Below are 21,523 nucleotides of genomic sequence, written 5' to 3'. Positions count from 1 at the left end.
TGGCTGGAAGTGATGGGGGGTGGCGGTGGTATGACGCCGAGCAGTTGTGGCGGTGGTGGTACTGGCGGCGATGTGGCTGGAAGTGATGGTGGTGGTATGGCGTCGAGCAGTGGTGGTGGTAGTGTTGGCCGCGGTGATGTGGCTGGAAGTGATGTGGTGGCGGTGGTATGGCGCCGAGCAGTGGTGGCGGTGGTGATCGTTGCTCTTCCGCCACCTCGACGCTCCGGAAGCTACTGGTGTTTCTGCTCGTGCGCCGGAACTAATTGTCGCCATTACCTCGCTCTACTCGACTCTCTTTCTGCTCCTCCTCCTCATCCCCTCCTCCTCTTCCTCTTCCCCCTCCGCCTCCTTCTCCTCATTCCCTCCTCCTCTTCCTCTTCCCCCTCCGCCTCCTACTCCTCTTCCTCTTCCTCTTCCCCCTCCTCCCCCTCCGCCTCCTTCTCTTCCCGGATCTGGCGAGCTGTCTTCCTGAAGGCATCACACAACTTCCTACAGCTGCTTATCCTTGCGTTTTATTGTTTTTCTCGTTGTTCAGGTTTCTTTTCGTGTCTGTTCTTTATATGTTGACCAATTTACTTCCCAATAATCTGTGCAATACCTGACTCCAGAGGAAATACACACACACACACACACACAGTACTTTCACCTTTGGAGTGGTTCCTTCGGATCTTTGGTTGGTTGGTTGGCTTGTGTGTCATTACAAGCAGGACGTGATTTTTATAGCCAGCAGGAAGGTGTTTCGGAGCTTCCTTTGGTTTGATGGCACGATTCAGAAACTTGGCTCCTCGCAAGAGATCTGGAGAGAGAGAGGTGAACCGAAAAGAATGGAGAGAAAAATGCTGGGTGAAACACGGGAAGACAGGAAGCGCGTGTCATATCACAGGGTTCATAGATTTGAGAACAGAGAATGGTTAAAGATATTCGAATGACTAATAATAAAAATAATACTCAGACAATTGAAGTCCTATCATGCGTAGAACTGATACCGAGAACCAGGTGGAGAGAAGAATGAGTATATGCATGAGAAGGATATGGCGCACACTATAAGAGAGACAGAGACAAAGAGACAGAAATAGTGTTTTATGCTTATGTGGTACTTCGAGGCCGTGACGACGCCTACAGCCCATAATAAAACACTATTGTATCAGCATCGATGAAGGCCAAACTCTCCTCTTCTGTGCATGGCTCTGGTTGCTGGTCATGGTCGACGACGATGGAGAAGGTGGTGGTGGTGACGTGATGATGGTTTTCAGAGGAGTTGTGGTATTGGTGTGGGTGTTGATTACTCGTACTGGGGCTGTGGTTAAGGCGAAGGTGGAGGTGTTCTAGTGCATGGCCGGGATAATGGTGGTAATGTTAGAGGCGCCAGTGGAGATGGTCGGTAGTGGAGATCATTGAGAGAGAGAGATACGACCCACTCTCCATCTGGTGCTCGTGGGTGCCATTGTGTGGACAAGGGTGAATGCCAGCAGTTCTTGGGGCATTTTTTACTTTATAGATATAGATCGATAGGAGCCAGAAATCCAAGGGAAAACTGACCAGCCAACAACTCCCGGTTAAAAATGATGTGGATAGCGTTTGTTCGGCCTACCGTAAATAAGACTGGAAATAAGATTGGAGTTAGAGAAAGCGGAGGTGGTATGTTGTTCTCGGAGATAAAATGCATCATCATCATCATCATCAGAATTATGGTATAGAGCAGCGGGCTACTCTACTATTTTAAGCAAAGGTCCAGTTAGACATGCATGGATCTATCAGTGGTGTCCTTTATGGAGACGGTGACAGACCTTATTGCACGGGGGCGTCTTCCAGGGTCTCTTTGCCCGGCTTGAGTTCAGCGGCAGTCCACTCATTCCTTTACCATGGTGTGAGAAGGGGCATGCTCCCCTATAGTGTTGTCCCCATGTCTTTGTGGACCTTCTTGGGTGATAAACTCCTGAGACCGAGGTAGTAGATGTTTACACGAAGGCCTATGATGCTAGTTTTTCAAGAAAGAACCGACTTGCTATTTTCAGTTATCTAAAGGAAAGGCCACAAAAATTATTAACGTTAAAGTTTGTGCGTACTGCTCATTCAGTGTTCAACTAAATGTAAAGATAACCACAGCTGTAAAATTTATCGCTTTCCACCTCAGGACACGAGCATATGTCACTTCTCTTACTGTGGTGTAGTGGGGATGGGGGGATCGTGGTAGTGGAAGAAATGTGGGGGGTGGTAGTGGTATGGAGGTGGTGGGGATACTGTAGAGAAGAAAGTGTGGTGGTAATAGTATATCGTGGTGGTTTGGCATTGTGGTGGTGATGAGACTGGTGGTGATGGAGGGGATTGTGGTGGTGATGGAGGGGACTGTGGTGGTGATGGAGGAAGCTGTGGGGGTGAAGGGAATGCGGTGGTTATGCTCAAGGTGGTGGTTGTGGTGGTGATGGAGGGGACTGTGGTGGTGAAGGGAACGCGGTGGTTATGCTCAAGGTGGTGGTTGTGGTGGTGATGGAGGGGACTGTGGTGGTGATGGAGGAAGCTGTGGGGGTGAAGGGAACGCGGTGGTTATGCTCAAGGTGGTGGTTGTGGTGGTGATGGAGGGGATTGTGATGGTGAAGGGAACGCGGTAGTTATGGTCAAGGTGGTGGTTGTGGTGGTGATGGAGGGGGTTGTGGGGGACGAAGGATATGCGAGGGCGGTATGAAGGTGGCCGGTGGTAGTGGTGGTGATGCAGGAGATTGTGGTGGTGGTCGTGGTTAGTATCTAGGGCTGCAGAGTTGAGGCTGGGTGAGGGGACATGCCATCCGCCTTGGGAAAAGTTCTGACTCACACCACCTTCCTCGCAAAGTGTCTGCCTGTTATGCTCTAGTGAATATAAAATCTTGTAAACAGTATATATAGCATAAACCATCGCTCATAGAACTGGTATATATGAGGGCGGGGGGAGGGGGAGAAGTGTAGTGGTGGAAGCATATGTCTGCTGGGGGTAGTTATATATGACTGAGGGGTTCACGCTTCTCTGTCGCGACCGAGGTGGGCTCCGGCAGCCGTTCACTTCTTAGTCAATACTTTCTTTTCACTGTAACTCGTATCATAACTTGGCGCGCTTTATTGCCGTATTTCGCTTGAGAATTGTTGTTCTCGGTAGTATATTTTACCATGGTCTGATCACGCGCTGGACTCGCGATCACCAGCCTAACCCCGAATAAGCTTGAAGGTCAAAGGGATCTTTGAGTATGTCTGGAACCTTACGTCACACCCACATAATCGGGAGGCGAGGTGCAGCCTAGTACAACCCGCCCCATAGTGCACTGAGAAGGCCACGATAAACCCCCGGCTGACACCCGTTACCCATTCACTGCTGGATGAACATGTAGGTGGCACGGATTAAAGGAGACTTTCCATCCGTCTCCACTCCACCCAAGAAGCGAACCCCAAACCATAACCATAATTTTATATTGGGGGGGTGGGGTGATATTTCCATCGTTGGGGGCTTATTTTTATACTTTTCTTTGTACGTATCTTTCTATTTGAATAACACATTCAAGAATTAACATACGGAAGTCGTGCAGACCTGCAGGGGGCTTCAGACTTGTCCCGAACCTCTCGGGTGTGATTCGAGCGTTGCTAGCTATTACACTTTGGAAGTGTGTGTGTGTGTGTGTGTGTGTGTGTGTGTGTGTAGTCATCTCCCTGCATAATGAATCACAAACCTCAGAAAACTAGCCTTAGGCAGTTTTTGTTCAGGGTTGAGTTGTCAATACAGTGGAGGTGCTTGATGTGTCTGGGTGGCCGGCAGCGTGGCGGGGCTCGGCGCCGGTGCACAAGCAGACGTGATGCAGCTCCTCCAACAAAGTGCTGTCGATACATCATTCCCAATCGGCGTCGTCATCTACCTTTGCGGTCGCCTGGTCAGCACGCCTCTCCGGGCAAACAGTGTGTTCGATCGTGTGTTCTGTCCCGCATGTAATATTAAGCTTGTACATGTGATGTTACTGATATTGATGAGCATTGATTACATGGATTCAGTTTTTGCATTCAGTCAGCCCCTGATCTGGCCTGGTTGGGGGAGGGGTTTGCACCCCCTCCTCCTATAAAAACTTTTTCCTCCGTCAAAAAACAAAGTAAAAAGCCTCTCGGAGGATGACCGACTACCCTTCCTATTAGATGAGCTCAGAAGGCTGAGGGTGGACGTGTGAGACTCACTGAAACAAGGCCTGGCAGTGGCGAGATCAGTGAGGGGAGATTCACTTACTACTGGTCCGGCATGAACAATGGTTCCCGTCTCAAGGGGGTAGTTATGGACATCTCCAGCCAACTGAAGCCATTTGTTATTAAAGTTATTCTTGGGCGACTTCAATGCTACTACTGGCACTGGCAGGGTTGGCTACGAGCTATGTGATGGTCCGCATGGTTCTGGTACCAACGTCAACAGCTCTCTCCTCCTGATTTTGCAAGATCCACGAGGTTGAGAATTGCTTGTTCTTGGTACCAGAGACCAGAGCTGCACCGCTGGACTTGGTATAACGATGCCAGAGGGGTAGCTAAGGAGATTGACCACATCCTCGTAAATACTCGTTGGAGTATCCTTCAGAATTGCAGGGTTTAACAAAGTGTTGAATTCTTTGCAACTGACCACAGGCGTGTTGCTCCACCACTCAAGCTTCATGTCAGGTCAAGAATCTCGAGATGAAACAATACTGTGTTCCATCTCGAGAGGCTGAAGGACCTGGCATGTACTCAGATGCTGCTTCCATTTCTATTTGTTTTTCTGAATTTATTGTACTCTTATTTAGTCCTTCAGTATGTCTTTTACATTCCAATTTTTCTTTTTTCTTCTCTCTCTCTCTCTCTCTCTCTCTCTGATGGCTTTTCTCCAGTTTTATTTGGCACCTCCCCCTCCTTCCATGCTACATTTTACATTCAGAGCATCTGCTGTATAAACTATATCCCCCCCATACTTCAGTATTCATATATACAGTTATGCCATCAGTGTGAGTGGCTGCTCCCAACTTAAACCTTTTTGTAATCTCCTGTCTCGCCATCTCCATCTCCCCCTGTGGGTGTGGCTGACCTACATTTTCCTGCAGTCTCTCACTTGACAATTTCTTCCTCTCATATTACGCCATTGCACTGTCTCCTCTGCTTAAAAGAAGAAAAAATCATTCCTAGCATTCCCTCTAAGTTCCCTTTTCTTTTTCATCCTTACCTTTGCCACTATCATAGTATCATAACATTCTTTATGCTACATTTGCATCAAACACTCTGCTTCATCCTTTTATCGTACAGCTCCACCACCTTGATGGGAAAGTCCAGGTTGTGTAGGGTTAACATCACTCTCTTGGTTGTCTTCTGTCTGATGTTCTCCACGTCCTTCATCTATTCCAGTGCCGTTTCCAGTTTCTTCACAAGTTCCTGCAGCTTGAGGAACAAAATTTGCCTTGTTCCTCGTGACTCCCTCCCTCCTCCTCCTCATGAATGATTTGCTACCAGTCCTTATAGTGCTCCAGTGTCTTCTCTCTTCACTAGTTCCTGCAGCTTGAGGAACAAAACTTGCCTTGTTCCTCGCGACTCCCTCCCTCCTCCTCCTCATGAGTGATTTGCTACCAGTCCTTATAGTGCTTCAGTGTCTTCTCTCTTCACTAGTTCCTGCAGCTTGAGGAACAAAGGTGGATCATTATTTCAGTCTTGCCAATACTGTAGTTCATTGCATTCCTTGGATATCCATCCCAACAGTTTACTTGGTCAGTTCTCATTTCCTTTTTTTTTTTCATTAACTGGTGAATTTCCTCAATTTCAACATGATGTCTTCCATCTCCACTCTTCCCTATCTTCCTTTTTTTGTGCTTAACAGAAATTGTCTCCATGAACACTGAAGGAGATTTTGCTCTCTTGCATTGAGCAACAAACCATTCCTTTTTGCCTCCTTCCTTTATTGTATATGTTAGAACACACTTTTCCACCCTCTATAATAAAAAAAAAAAAAAAAAAAAAAAAAAATCTGAACACCTGTTTTCTTTTCATAAAGTTTATGTAAATAAAAAAATCAAGGTATAATTAGGTACCTTATTTCTATATAATTTGTTCCATTCTTCTATCAGGACATTTGTCTATTTCCATTAAGATATAGTAGTCACTTTCCCCAGGCTCAGATACTGATATGCTTTTCCACGATGTGTGCGTACGAGTCCCTACAGTGTTGGAGGCTCTGAGGTAAACTGTTGAACTCAGCTGTCGTCATAAGACCATTTAGGCTCTTCCCTGCATTGCCCATTATTCAGGATTCCACTCTTATGACATTTAAAAACACCTACCCTTTTTCATTGTTTGACATGCAATCCATGTCTTTTCAAAATTAGTTTTCAATTTTTGTGCAAAATATAATTTTCAAAATGGATGCCTGCCTGCCAGTTGGTGATGCTGGTAGCTAGTAGAGGGAAAGGTTCTGCTCCACACCTACTCTGTGTCCTGCTGAGTTGATTATGAGAACCATTACTGCCATGGCTCAAAAACCAAGACCTCAACTGCTAAATAAAAGTTAATCACAGGCATGGAATATTGGCCACACCACAAGAGCAAAATTTATAGATTCTGAGGCATATGTGTCAATGTGTGTCAATGATTTTGTAGCAGGAAATGAAGCATCCAACCTCTATTAGCATGAGCCCAAGCACTTTACATGAGACTCAATGGTAACTAAGATGGGAAATATTCTGGCATGGAATTAAGACAAAACAGCAATTAGGTGAGTTGTGTAAATTTATTTCAATAAAAATACTACAGTAATATTACAAACTGCAGACAGACATGCTTTCCCCTGCCTGGTGACTGGTATTGCTTGTAGCCAATCAAGCAGATGGTAAACTTCACATGCACACTCTGCCATGCTAATTTTACAACTCTTAGTGAGGTGTAAAATATAAGATCATATTTTTAAATTATTATTAAATTTTTCCTGGGTCAAGGTGGAAGTAAGGAACCAAACTTCTCTATTTACATGTATTCCTGTGGGAATACACCTCCGTGGCCTAGTGGTTAGCGTGCCTGGCTTCTACTCCATGGGCCCGGGTTCGAATCCCGGCCCGGGCAGTCGGCGTGCAGCTCACCCAGCTGTTTATCCTCCCTCTTGGGCTGGTCAATAAATGGGTACCTGGGGAAACCTGGGGAAGGTAAACTGTGGTAACCCGGATGTCACACTGGCCCTGTGTCCCGGGGTAATGGGCTCCCTCCCACCACATGCTCAAGGGCCAATGTTACAGAGATGAGCACTGAGGCCACACTCTGCTACAGTGTATGCCCCCAACTTTACCTTTACCTTACCTGTGGGAAAAACCTCAACCACAAAAAATGGTTGTCGTTGGCTAGAGATGTCTATAGCTACCCCTGTAAGACTGGTACTATTGCCCATGCTGGACCACCATTGCCAGATTATCGTACTCAGAGCCGTGTATTTACCGTTTCTGGGCCATAAATGTTGCCAAGAAGCACCAATAATTAACCATTTAAACGATAACCATATATGAAAGCAGTTATTTGGGTGATGAAAGCAGTTTTGGGGTCGGAAATCGGCAAACATAAGAGGCAGAGTACGACAACCTGGCAACGTTGTGCTGGACCAGTAGTAGGTACTTCTGATCTTACCATTCCCAGGCCTCCTTTTCTTAAGTCACACTATATCCACTCTCGGTTTTCTGAGTTCATTAGCTTGGTAACGCCGTTGGTGATCCTGCGAAAGGCTCACGGCATTTCAGGAGACCATTCACAGAGCCTTCTGAAGATTAATCCCAGGCCTTGTACTGTGGGCAAGTGATACACGCCCCACATCTGCACCACCCAGGTCATCTCTGAAATTAAACAAGAGGCTATGTTACCTTGCTGTCTTCTTTGGAATTGAGTCATTACACCTTTTTCAATTACAATTTGCAGGAGTATCGCAATGACTATCAGCATCTCTCGATATACAGGCTCATTTCATCCCTGCATTATAAGGGAGACACACACTACTATGATGAATTGTCTCTCTCCCCTGGTTACTATTTTCATGCTTATTGCCTTTGCCACACCCTCTCCCATTTCCACATTATTCACATTTATGCCTTTCTTCACCGTTACCATTACATTTTCTGTCTCCTCCACAATCTATATTTGCTATCTCCCACCTGGCTATTAACATTCTCAATGTATGTGTGTTTGCATGTATATTCACCTACTTGTATCTTGCAGGAGTCAAGCTTATAAGTTCGGGGTCTGAAGGCCTTGGGATACTCACCTTCAGCAGTGGCAGACCACCACCCTTGGGAGGCAGGACACAACCCCTGGCTGACACCCGGCATCCATTCACTGCTGAATTAACGTGGGTACAGGGCTAAGGAGATTGCCTGTCCCTCTCACTCCATCCAGGAATCAAACACAGGACCTTTTGCTTCTGAGCTCAGCCTGCTAACCACTGCATCATGCCTGCATATGCCTATGGTGTGAAGGCACTGCTATATGATGGATGCTCCCTCCATATTTATATTTTATGAAATCTAACAACATCATCGTATTTTAGGAGAGATTTCTCCATCACATTTCAACATACACATTAGAGTAGCTAAATGATTCTAGGAAAAATCAGAATGAATGAAAAAATAATGAGAACATAGCTTATATGTCTTCATCTTAAAATTAATGCAGTTTCTTGGCAATTTGTACTTTTCAATACAATCCCAATCCATGATCAATCCACTATCCAGTAATGAAGAATTAAAGTCAGTATTACACAACATAGATGAGCTTCAGAGAATAGAGTAAAAACTTGTGCACAGAGACCAGTTTCGAGGATGGGAGTAACAAACTGACTAATGGGGAACATGCGTCAGGCAGCACATTGCCTCACTCACCCACCAATTCCACTCCTGACAGTTTTCCCAACCAAGCCTCCATGAAGCTACCCTTCCATTTCAAGTCCCTCTTGGCAGGATCAATCAACATACCCCAGCCATGCATTAAGTGGCTGCCCCCTTGGTCTCCTCCGCTCAGAGTTGTTTCATAGAGAAACGACCCTGCGAGCAGGACCAATGTCCAGGAAGAGTGCCTTGTGCCCATATAGTAGGAGTTGGCATTCAAAGAATAAGCTGGTAACAGGCATTGATTCGGTTTAATCAAGTAGTTGCTGGTTTGAAAAGAAGTCATTCCAGCAATACCTGATGATCCTGTGAAGGCACTTGATACCAAAGGCAATGACAAGCCTCTCCAAGTCACTATTTGGTGTCCATATTTCAGCGACATGAGTAAAACAGAAAGCACAAGTGACTTGAAGATTCTGATCTTTCCATAGACATCAACAAAACCATACACACCTGTCCCCCCTTATTCACAGGGGTTAAGGGACATGGACCCCTGCAAATAGTGAAACTGTACCTGCTATATAACATGGTAATGGAACCAGACTGCCCAGTACCAATACTGGTGAGCATTAATAGGTCATCACATGCCTACATATAAGCGAATGATGACCTGTCAGTATAAAAATACTGAATACTGCACTGGTGGTACCCACTGCTACAAGTACTGAGCAGTACTGTTAATATTGCTGTCCAGTCCTACCACCGACAGGACCTGTTTGTTTACCAGCTGATCAGCTGCTTGCAGTTATGATCTAGTGTCTATACCCATTTCACATCTTTATCACCTGATTTCTATAGAAAGAAGCAGTCAGTAGTATATAATTTGCATGGTATGATATTTTAAGCACCTAAATTTGAAAAAGAAAATGGCAGAGACTTCGTAGTGAGGACCCAACAGTTAAATGAGATTTCAATGACTACGAATATGTAATAAGTTTATATAAATTTCAGTACAGTTTATAGTACATATAGCTGATGAACAATGCTACTCATGATATTTTAGACTGATTTATGCATGCACACCTCCAAGGTGCAGTGGTTAACATCCCTGACTACAAATCTACGAGCCTGGGTTCCAATCCTGGCTTGTGGCATGCAGCCCACCCACCTGCTCCTCCTTCCCTTCAGGAGGGTTGATAAATGAGTGCCTGGGGAAGCCTGGAAAAGGTAAACTGTGGTGACCAGCATGTTACACTGGCCCTGCGTCGATTTAAGGGTACCTGGATATAAAACTGTTCTAAAGTTATGCAACAGTAAAATGTGCTCATGAACCTGCACTGTATATGATGATCACACGTCTGCCCAGGAGGCTAGAGTTGTAAGGAACAACGGCTATTATTTCTTGTAATAAATTTTGAAGTATTCGTCAGATTATTAGCAAAATATGAATACTTTTCCTTTGTATTCGAATACAAATGAGAATACTTTGATTTCTATCAAAAATTAAGAGGGAAGAATCCAGATATGCCTTCCCCCACACTTCATAGCACTCTCATTACAGAGTAAAGGCCAGCCATCAGGTCAACAATCCTTGTAAAAATTCCATAGCTCTGCAAAATGTCCAAGAGTGCCTCACAATGCCCTGAGTCCAAAGCCTTCATGAGATTGACATAGGCTGTGAGTAACCCCTGTCCGAACTCGAGTTGACATTCCACAAGGACACGAAGTACTAGGATCCAGGCGATTGTTGACCTGCTGGGCTTGAAGCCGAACTGCTCAGGTCTCTGAAACTTTAGCAGATGAGATTTAATTAACATAAGTAGCAGATGAGATTTAATTAATATAAGTAGCAGATGAGTGAACATTTTGCCCAGCACTGTAATACCACTGTAAATGTTGTAGTCCTGTCTGTTCCCTTTCCTTTTCCAGATAGGGACAACCCACTCCCACATTCCAGTCAGGAGGAATGGTACCAGACTGCCACATGGTGGACAGCACTGCATGATGCAACCCATGGATCATGGCTTAACCCCCAGCTTTCAACACCTCTGCACTGATATTACAGACCTCAGCTGCCTTTCTAGCCTTCAACTTCCACACCACCTCTCTCACCTCAGCAAGAGAGGCTGGAGTTTCATCTATCAGTGCATCAGCAGCTGCCATGTGTAAACCAACCAGAGGAAGCTGTCTACTTTGAGTCTCTATCGTGTGCAACTGCCCAAAGTACTCGGCCCAACAAGCCGGGTACCCATCCACATCTGATACTATCTGCCCATCAGCCGTTCGGATACTACTAATCTGAGATGTGTATTTGGAGTTTGGAGGGCAAGCCTAAGGTCATTTGCATTTAGACAACCAATAACTTCCTCAGTGAAGCCTCTGGCATACCTCTCCTTATTCTTCCTTGGAAGGGTTCTAGTCCTTTGTGACAAAGTCCTGTATCACCCTGAGTCCCCAGACAGCCTGGCAGCACGACTCTCCTCTACATTCTCCTGTGTCTCCCTCAAGACAACTCCACTCCTACATCTTGGGCGCTCTCTAATGCACTCCTCTGCAGCTTTGAGAGTTTCATGTTTGAAGATATCTCACAACTCTCCAGGGTCCTCCAAAGCAACAAGCACCTCAAACTGATTTGAGACTGCCACTGCATACTCCTGGGCACACATTTGGTCTCTCAGTTTCTCAAGATGGAATCCCAGAGGGTTGCATCTGGAAACTTTCTTGGACCTAATGCATTACAACAAAAAGGCTGTAGACAGTTGCAAAGAACTCGGCACTCCGGAAAACCCTAGTTCTGGAGGATTCCCCAATCAGTACTAACAAGGATGTGACCAATCTTCTTTACCACACTGCCAGCATTGCTATACCAAGTCCAGCGGTGAAGGTCACGTCTTCAGAACCAGGAACCACCACTGATCTGCCAACCACTCCCTCTCCCTTTTCTTGAGGACTGCCAGGGTGGTGCATATGTGGTACAAGCCTGTCAAGCCAGGCCTGGAGTTATCCTCCAGGGAGCCCTCCGTGTTGGTGGCTGTAACATTCCGAGCCTCTTGCAGTCCCCTGTTGTTGGGATTACTCCAGGTGATGAGCATATGATGCTGGAGAAGTTGAAGCACACCTTGTGCTTCATATCTCTTATAGTTGGTGTCACATAACCTGGTGCAGAAAACCTTTTCGGGAGGGACTTGCGGTCATTGCATCATTACTTTGGTGATAGTCTCTGTGCCACTCATTGGACTATTCTTAACTTGTTTTAATGTGCAGCCAATTCTATTTTAGTTAACATAGCCTACTGTCTCACATCCTTTGGTACCTCTCTCGATCACCACTGATGGTATTTAAATGTAATTATTCTTTGTTTGCTGTTCCTTATGGCCATTAGTTACCTAGAAATAATGGAAATACATCTCAGGATGAGAGAGAAGAGAAGGTATTTGTCTTAAGGCAATGTTTATATATGACTACATAGCATCACTACACACTACAACAAAGCTTGGACTAAAATAATAACAAGAAATCTTACAATAGATGAGTTAATGAAGGGCATTGTTGACTGGCACTTCGTAGTAGTAATGGAAGTAGGGAAAAAATCCAGCCTTTACAGGCCTCCCAAATTTTAAAGTTGCTGCTTCTGTCGCTGATGCTGTCTGTGTACGTGCAGTTCTGATTTAGTTTACTACAAGTGTCATTCAGATGTATCCTTAATAGTTTGAGACACACATCTTACAATAAAGCTGATGTTGAATTAATTCTTATCAGTATAATTTGGTACCTTATGATCCAAAAAAGTGTTTTGGTAGGAATATGAGTCCATTTGCTGCACACTAAAACGAGTTGAGAATAGGCCGATGAGTGTGTGAGACCACCACCCAAGCAATGATGCCAAGTCCACAAGTCCCTCCTTAAAAAGTTCCATGCCAGGTAATGTGACACCGACTATGGTACTTGTTGAGGATCCTCCAGAACTGTACGGTTTCCCAGAGGTGAGTTCCATGCAACCAACCTCATGCTTGTTGCAAAACTGAGGATATGCATCAGGTACAAGAAAACCTCAAGATACAACCCTCCGGGGTTCCATCTTGAGAAATTGAGGGACCAGTTGTGTGCTCAGGAATGCAGTGGCAGTTTCAAATCAGTTTGAGATGCTTGGTACTCTGGAGGACCCTGGGGAGTTGTGGGATACCTTTAAATGTGAAACTCTTAAAGCTGCTGAGGAGTGCATTAAGGAGCACCCAAGACCTAGGAGTGAAGTTGTCTCGAGGGAGACAATGGAGTATTAATATAGAGGAGTGTAGTGCTGCCAGGCTGGCTGGGGACTTTGATCAATACAGGACTCTGTCATAAAAGACTAGAACCCTTCTGAGGGATAATGAGAGATATGTCAGAGGTCCTGGTGAGGATGCTGAGGGTTGTCTAAATGCCTACCTTCCGAGCTGAGATGAGTACTATCTGAACCGCTGATGGGCAGATAGTATCAGATGCAGAAGGGTATCGAGTTCAGATCAGATGCAGAAGGGTACCAAGCTCACTGGGCTGAGCGAGTACTTTGGGCAGTTGTACAAGGCAGAGCTCCCAAGTGGACAGCTGCCGCCTGCAATGGTTCACCGTCACTACCTCGCCTTTGCCACCTCATTGTAAAAGTAATTGTAAAGAATTGTAAGGCATTATGTCTGGGTTATGTCAACTATGTGTATGTGTGTACACATGTATGTGCACCTTCTTGGTGTCCTGCAGTGAGGGCGGGGCTCTGGGGCAGGGCAGGCAGTGTCAACATCAGCATCCTGCTGAGTATTAAGGTCCATCGACTGTGTCTGTGTGTTGGCACGGTAAGTTTTGAACATTTTAAGGTTGCCTCCATATAATCTGGACAATCCAGAGGGTCCATGACCCCTAGCATTCTGGATTAAAGGACTTTTACTGAATGTAATTTGTATTAGAAAAGTAAAAATCCTTTAATCTCAAATGCAGGGGATCATGGACCCTCTGGAGTCTGGACAATCAAGTTTTCTGGATTACCAGGAGGGGACCTCAAAATGCTCAAGACACACCAAGCCAACACACAGACGGCTGGGGGGGATGCAGCCGCTGACCACTACTTGCCTCGCGGCACAGCCACACTCTTGGTTTGGCTTCCGGTGTAATGGACTTGCTCAGCATGATGAGTATATGGCATTTTTGAAATCTGTATAAATGGACAATGATTTGAATCCTGGAGTTGCTTGTGCTCCCTGTCATACTGTATGGCTGTAAGATATGGACACTAAATAGTGACTTGAAGAGGAAATTGATGCCTTTGGTAATAAATGTCTCCTCAGAACCATGGCATATCGCTGTAATGACTATTAAACTGATGGTTATGACCCATATGACTGAACAGTGGCCTATGACCTGCATAGTCCTTGAACGCCAACTTCAGCTATATGAGAATGAGGCACGTTACCCAGAAATTAACTATTTAACGTTATTTTGTAACAAAATCACAAATGAAGGAGGTCAAGGCAATGCCCAATAAGATTGTGGCTTGAGCAAGCTGATGGATCATGCCAAGAGGTACAGGATGAAAGGACACCTGCATGGGAACTTGCTCAGAGGTGAAGGAGTGGAGGAAGAGAATTAAAAGGAAGGGAAAAAACAGGAAATTAATAAAAGAAGAGGGAATGCATTATGCAAAAAATCTTGCAGACATGCAAAATGGCTACTAAGAGCATGCAGTAAACTGTCCATTCAAGGAACTATGTACTTTGGAAAAAATGTAGTCATTACATTGTAAAAAAAAATGGTTATAGCTGAAGGTTTTATCATATAAAAGTAAATGATATTGTTTATACTAACTACTATTTTAACAGGAAAAATACTATATATTCAATTCAATAGGTATAGGCTATATGGTTTGAAAAATTTATTCTACATTAAACATGTCTGTTAAAGTGAGGGCTAACTGTACCAATTATTACATGCATACTAACTACAGGTAACTCTCAATTTACGCGAGTATTGTGTCCTTGAAGAGGTCGTGTAAATCAAAAACAATGTAAGTCAAACGAGGTGGGTTTCTATCGAAAAATAAATATTCACTTCATTCAGTGGAGAGAGAAAGAGAAAGAGAGAGAGAGAGAGAAAGAGAAAGAGAAAGAGAAAGAGAGTGAGAGTGAGTACCGAGCAGGCTGGTACCGGTACCTGCCCACCCCTCTTGTTTAGTAGCGTGGGTACTGTATTGTTCAAGTGGCGTACGGGAAGAGCTGAGCTCAGCTGTGTGGCCAAAGCACTGTGTGAGGCCAGTTGCGTGAGACGTCTGATGGCCACTCCATAAAATATCACGTATAAGTGAAAAAAAAACATGTAAATTAAACATTTATTTGGATTTTGGACCCCGCGTTATTTAAAAAATGCATAAATCACGAGTTACCTGTACTACTACTACTACAATTGTTCTTGGTCTGTGATTAAAGTGATTCTTTGTTAATTTTGTTTCTGCTGCTGCAAATAAATCTCTTATTCTTGCTGATGTTGCATGCCTGCTGACAAACCTGGATAGTAAAAAATATAGACAAAATACAGACTGCATGGCAGTCTTCCTCAATGCATTAGCATTGGGCGAGCCTGCCATCAGTGCCTGGTGTAGGACAAAGAATAAGGGACCTTTGCATCTCAAAGAGGGAAGGGTCCCTCAGACCCTCTTTTGTATCGGGGGTGGTCACAGAGGTGCAGAAGCAGTGCCCATCCACAGAACTAGGCCTTTGATTAACCTTTGGTTGGAGGACTCTGCATGTGGGCTCCTGAAACATCCTGAGCCTCTTGGGAGGATCACTGACTGCCCTACCTGTCAAGTGAGCTCAGAAGGTTCATTCATTCATTGAGCACCGTAATACTGCAGTAGCTGTTGCAGTTCTGGCTTTCCCCTTTCCCTTTCCAGGTAGGGATAGCCAGCCCCTTCTTCCGGTCGGAAGGAATGGTACTGGATTGCCATACGGCAGTCACGACTGCATGCAACCCACAGATCATGGTCCCACCTCCAGCTTTGAGCAGTTCCACACTGATGTCACAGATATCAGGTACCTTCCCACCACACAACCTTGCCACAGCCTCTCTGACCTTGTCAAGAGAGGGTGGGCTTTTGTTGAAGGGTGGATTGGCAACCACCACCTGCTACTCAGCAGCTAGAAGCTACCCACTCGGAGAATCTGTCATGTACAAGTGTTCAAAGTACTCAGCCTAAATAGCCCTCAGTCCACCCATGTCTAACACGAGGCAGCCATCTGCCGATTGGTTGCTGATTGCTTCAGCATCACTCGCATTAAATGCTCATCAACCAGAGTAACCTAAGCCACAAATGGCTACAGTTGGATGGAGATGCCTTTAGCTACCTCCCTAAGATGGGCATCATGGTTCATGCTGGACCAGTAGTAAGTGAGACTGCCACTATTCACCTTTCCACTGCTAGACTTCCTCATCTCTACAGTCCCACAAGATCTGCCTTCAATGAAGATGACTTTGTGAAGAGTTCATGAGGACATGATTGAGGGAGGGAGCTGTCAGGGGGAGACTACCAGTGAAATGGATTAATAAAGTGGATTAGCACTGGAGTGAGAGTCAGTCAGCAAGGGAGTGAGTGCTAAAACAGGGAAAACTGGAGGCACTTCTGCCATGGCCACCCCCTTGAGGAAGGTTCCTGTGAGGAGGCAGGGCATAAGAGATATATATGTCTGGGTAACAAATGACTTAGGGAGGGCTAAAAAGAAGAAAAAGAGGAATGGAGAGGCTGAGCATAACATGAAGATACAGTGTTTGCATTTTTCTGCTGACACTTGCTTATGATGCAGTTTCTGGCAGCATGTCTATGTTAGCTGGCTTGCACTTGTACAATATAACCATTTCCACTACATATCATACATGTTTGACTACATATCTGTGCCTTATATCAAGAAGCGAGCATCACACGTCAGGGAAACAACAAACGTTGAAAACATTTCAGCGGTGATTAAAAATAAGAAATGGACTTGGGAAGGTCATATCATGAATAGAACTGACAACAGATGGAAACCTCAGGTAAGAATGGCAACCCAGAGATTGTAGAAGTCAGGAAAAGACAATGGGACCAGGTGGAGAGATGATATTAAGAGCCTTTGCTAGGGGAGGATGAGTACACTAACACCAGACAGAGAAAGGTGGATAACATTAGGAGAGGTCATTGTCCTGCAGTGAAATAGCAATGGCTGATGATGATGATGATGATTATATTAATGTCAAGAGACTGGAAGAGATTTTATAGAAAACTTGTCAGAATAATCAATTGCATATAATAATCTAACAAAAAACTACATCAACCACCAGAATAAAACATGAATTATACTTATCTATTATCCTGAGGTTACTTATTACTTCAGCATTTGAGGGGCAGGTTGGAATAGCGTACTTATGGATTTCATCAATGTGCGGGGATCTCTGTTCTTAGCCCCTGTGGATGCTATGAGGCAGCTGTACAACCACCCTTCCATTCCACTCTTCCCTGTAAATTGCAGGATGTCATTAAGATTACCAAAAGAGAGAACACAATTCCTTACCAAACAAATACAGTAACACACAATATAATTAAATACATAAATATACCAATAATCTTATCCTATATTAATGTGTTACCTCATCACATAACAATAAAGAATGGTAAGAATAAATGACAATCACATGACAAAAAACTATATTCACATCACACAATAAAGTAATAATTTCATCCGTTAATGAAAAAAAAAATAATAATAATGAAATGCACAATAAACAATCAAGGACAACTTCTTTTTCTTGGGTGGGGGTAATATTTTGTTGGTTTAGGGGCTGTATTACAAGTCCAATCCAAGAAGTTTTGGGTCCCTACAAAGGTCGGTTTAGGGGCAGTATTACAAGTCAGACCCGAGAAGTTTCGGGTCCCTACAAAGGTCGGTTTAGGGGCAGTATTACAAGTCAATCCTGAGAAGTTTCAGGTCCCTACAAAGGTCGGTTTAGGGGCAGTATTACAAGTCAGACCCGAGAAGTTTCGGGTCCCTACAAAGGTCGGTTTAGGGGCAGTATTACAAGTCCAATCCAAGAAGTTTTGGGTCCCTACAAAGGTCGGTTTAGGGGCAGTATTACAAGTCAAACCTGAGAAGTTTTGGGTCCCTACAAAGGTCGGTTTAGGGGCAGTATTACAAGTCCGATCCGAGAAGTTTCAGGTCCCTACAGTCATTCATCCCGAACCCTGTAGGGACCCGAAACTTCTCAGATTGGACGTGTAGTGCGGCCCCTAAACCGACCTTAGTAGAGACCCAAAACTTCTCAGGTTTGACTCGTAATATGGCCCTAAGTGTTTGCCTCCAGAAACCTTACCTGTTCCATCATCTGTCAACTCAGATAAAAATATACACACCAACCTAGATCACCATACACACTGTTACCTCCAATTTGCTTCTCCTGGCAGCAATTTTATAAAACGGACACTTCCACATCAACTTTTGGGTAATTATCAATCAGTTAAGACATAAAAATAAACAAATTTTCTTGATTGCAATTTCTGTCCTCTGTAGGTGAGTCTTCCAAGAGAACATGTTATGACATAGCCTAAAGGAACTATGTCGCTCCAGTTGTTGAGATACTGTAAGCAAATTTTTATTCAGTTGCTGTAATGGCCTGTAGTGAAAGATGAACCTAGTATATTTTTTACAGTGCAGGAGGCAGCTCAAGGGCAACAGATGATAGAGATATGTATAAATTACCTAGACTATTGTTTTAAATAACCAACCCCAATTAGTACTGATACAACCTAATGGATGGTACACGATTGTTACTAATTAATAACCAGACACAATAAAGTTAGTTACCACTTGTTGCCACTGTATTAGTAATCTATCATCATTAAAATATTATGTATCACCGCATATACTGATACCCTATTTCTCTTAAATCCGTAACCTATTACCATGATTTTAGTATCCTATTGCTCCTAACCCTTCCATGACAGCCATCACTGACTTAATGCTCAGCCAGCCATTGTTGATTAATCAGACTCTTGCACTCCACTAATCTTTAATGTTCACCTCTAAGTTCACAGGTTCCATCACTTTTCGTTCGTTTGGCAGTATAACTGACTCATATATTTCAGATGATGTCATCAAGCCTTACTAAGCCATCATGGAACCCACATCAAGCAACTCTTAAAAACTATAGAACAAATATCGATGAGTTGTTCTGTTGTTTCTTCAATGTTGTGTTCAAGAAAAAGAATACTCACAATTTTAGTTAGTTTTTGGTTATAAGGATTCTTTAGGAAATAAAATTATAATGCTACCTCCTGTACCTTAGGAAACGTCCTGAATCCTGGATTGGCTATGGTGATGTCAGGTGTGCCTATTCACTCCCCTCTAGCTCTGCCTCTCATAATTGCTGCATTCTACAAAACCCGTCTTGCCACGGGGCAGATTTTCAGCCCCGTAATCTGCCTCCCAGGTGACCCCCGCACCTGCCAGAACAAGGCGCCTGGCCACCACCAGGTGACCACAGGGGCCAAAACTCACCCCGGGGGCAGCAGGTGATCCTGATGGCACGGGTGAACAAGGCAACTGGCCACCACCAGGTGACCACAGGGGCCAAAACTGGAGTCCATAATAGCCAGGAACATTCGGGAGCATTTAGAGAAACAGCTTAATTCATGACTCGCAGCATGGGTTCACAAAAGGTAGGTCATGCCTCACCAATCTCTTGTCCTTCTACAATAAAGTATTTGAGGCAGTTGACAGAGATGAAAATTATGATGTAATCTATCTTGATTTTAGTAAAGCGTTTGACAAAGTTCCTCACCAATGACTGTTGCTTAAATTACAGGCTCACGGAGTAGAGGGTAAAGTTTTGAACTGGGTCAAGGCGTGGCTTGGCAATAGGAAGCAAAGAGTGCAAATCAATGGTAAAAGATCTGACCGGGGATGTGTTACGAGTGGGGTCTCACAAGGTTCGGTATTAGGTCCACTTTTGTTTATTATTTATATCAATGACTTAGATACAGGAATTAGTAGTGATGTTAGTAAATTTGCAGATGATACCAAGATCGGTAGAGTAATTGAGTCGGATCAGGACGCTAGTATTCTCCAGGGTGAACTCAACAGATTGTATGACTGGGCGGATAAATGGCAGATGGAGTTCAATGTAGGGAAGTGCAGTATTCTGAGTGTAGGTAGGAACAACCCCTCACATAACTATTGCTTAAATGACACTCTCATAAGCAGGTCTGGGTGCGAGAGGGATTTAGGGGTCTTAGTGAGCTCTGATCTCCGTCCAAGGGCACAATGCATTCAAGCTAGAAATCGAGCTAATAGGGTACTGGGATTTATTTCAAGGAGCGTAAGCAACAGAAGCCCCGAAGTCTTCCTCAAACTATATTTAGCATTAGTTAAACCTCATCTTGACTATGCGGTTCAGTTCTGGTCACCCTACTATAGAATGGATATCAAAATGTTAGAATCGGTGCAGAGGAGGATGACTAAGATGATTCAGGGGTTGAGAAACTTGCCATACGAGGAAAGACTCAAACAGTTAAACTTGCATTCTCTAGAAAGGCGAAGGGTGCGTGGAGACATGATAGAGGTTTATAAATGGATGAAGGGCTTTAATAAGGGAGACATTCATAAGGTTTTGTTGGTAAGAGAACCGGGTAGGACACGAAGTAATGGGTTTAAACTGGATAAATTCAGATTCAACAGGGACATAGGCAAAAATTGGTTTACTAACAGGGTGGTGGATGAGTGGAATAGGCTTAGCAGTCACGTGGTGAGTGATAATACAATTGTCACATTCAAAAATAGACTAGATAAATTCACGGACAGCGATACTAGGTGGGGTTAGATACACGGGAGCTTAGGGTCAAAGGAGCTGCCTCGTACAGGCCTACCGGCCTCTTGTAGACTCCTGCGTTCTTATGTTCTTAAAACTCACCCCAAGGGCAGCAGGTGATTCTGATGGCATGGGTGAACAAGGCGCCTGGCCACCACCAGGTGACCACAGGGGCCAAAACTCACCCCAGGGGCAGCAGGTGATCCTGATGGCACGGGTGAACAAGGCAACTGGCCACCACCAGGTGACCACAGGGACCAAAACTCACCCCAGGGGCAGCAGGTGATCCTGATGGCACGGGTGAACAAGGCGCCTGGCCAGCACAGTCACCCAAAACACACCCTGGGGACAGCGGGGCAGCGGGCGTCAGTTGGGTTGGGCTGGAGTTTGATCTTGATGTCACAGTGACCACGACGGCACGACCTCCCCGCCGCGCCCAAGCGGCCCAAGGCACTGCCCGCCGGAGTGGTGGTGGGTTTTTGAGGGTGCCCGGCTGGCTGCACCAAGGATTGATTGATTGATAGTTTATTGTTGCAGGTAAACAACAAGGGAGAAGGGAGGAACATGCCATCCCAACCCCCAGGCATCTTGTGCTACCCTCCCTGCCTCTGAGGTGCAGCCCAAGAATAATCCTTGGTTTTTGCACCAAGGATTATTCTTGGGCTGCACCTCAGAGGCAGGGAGGGTAGCACAAGATGCAAGGATTTGTGTGGCCACACACTGCATGAGAGGCGAGAAAACTGGCCTACAGAGAGAGCGGCCCAGAACATGCCAATGATTCCCCAAGCGGCCTAGCTAGTAGTAATTTCAAGGAAGTCATCTGTAATTCATCTTCCGTGGCTTTTATACGCAACAAATCAAATTAC

At 44.7% G+C, this 21,523-nt stretch overlaps 2 long non-coding RNA genes across 4 annotated transcripts in view; one reads left to right on the top strand and one right to left on the bottom strand.

Annotated features, from left to right (window-relative positions):
• LOC126998781 (uncharacterized) overlaps positions 1 to 10,885 on the top strand; it is a 30,350-nt gene extending 19,465 nt beyond the window's left edge. The window contains exons 3-4 of one of the 2 annotated variants that reach the window (XR_007752987.1): positions 8,203 to 8,336; positions 10,737 to 10,885. This is a non-coding gene — a long non-coding RNA (uncharacterized LOC126998781). Of the gene's footprint in view, positions 1 to 8,202; positions 8,452 to 10,736 lie in introns of both variants that reach the window. The other variant, XR_007752988.1, reaches the window with a different exon arrangement.
• LOC126998782 (uncharacterized) lies at positions 5,968 to 21,072 on the bottom strand. 2 transcript variants are annotated; one of them, XR_007752989.1, is made up of 4 exons: positions 20,926 to 21,072; positions 17,221 to 17,313; positions 8,249 to 13,989; positions 5,968 to 7,823 (listed from the first exon to the last, which is right to left on the bottom strand). It is a non-coding gene; the product is annotated as an uncharacterized LOC126998782 (long non-coding RNA). The 2 variants fall into 2 exon arrangements; XR_007752990.1 differs by lacking the exon at positions 5,968 to 7,823 and having other exon boundaries at positions 8,268 to 8,415.
• Between the last annotated feature and the right edge of the window lie 451 nt (positions 21,073 to 21,523).

This window comes from Eriocheir sinensis, chromosome 15, assembly GCF_024679095.1.
Source record: "Eriocheir sinensis breed Jianghai 21 chromosome 15, ASM2467909v1, whole genome shotgun sequence".
Classification (NCBI taxonomy): domain Eukaryota; kingdom Metazoa; phylum Arthropoda; class Malacostraca; order Decapoda; family Varunidae; genus Eriocheir; species Eriocheir sinensis.
The sequence above is the reverse complement of the archived record's forward strand: the minus strand, read 5'-3'. Positions and strand labels throughout refer to the sequence as shown.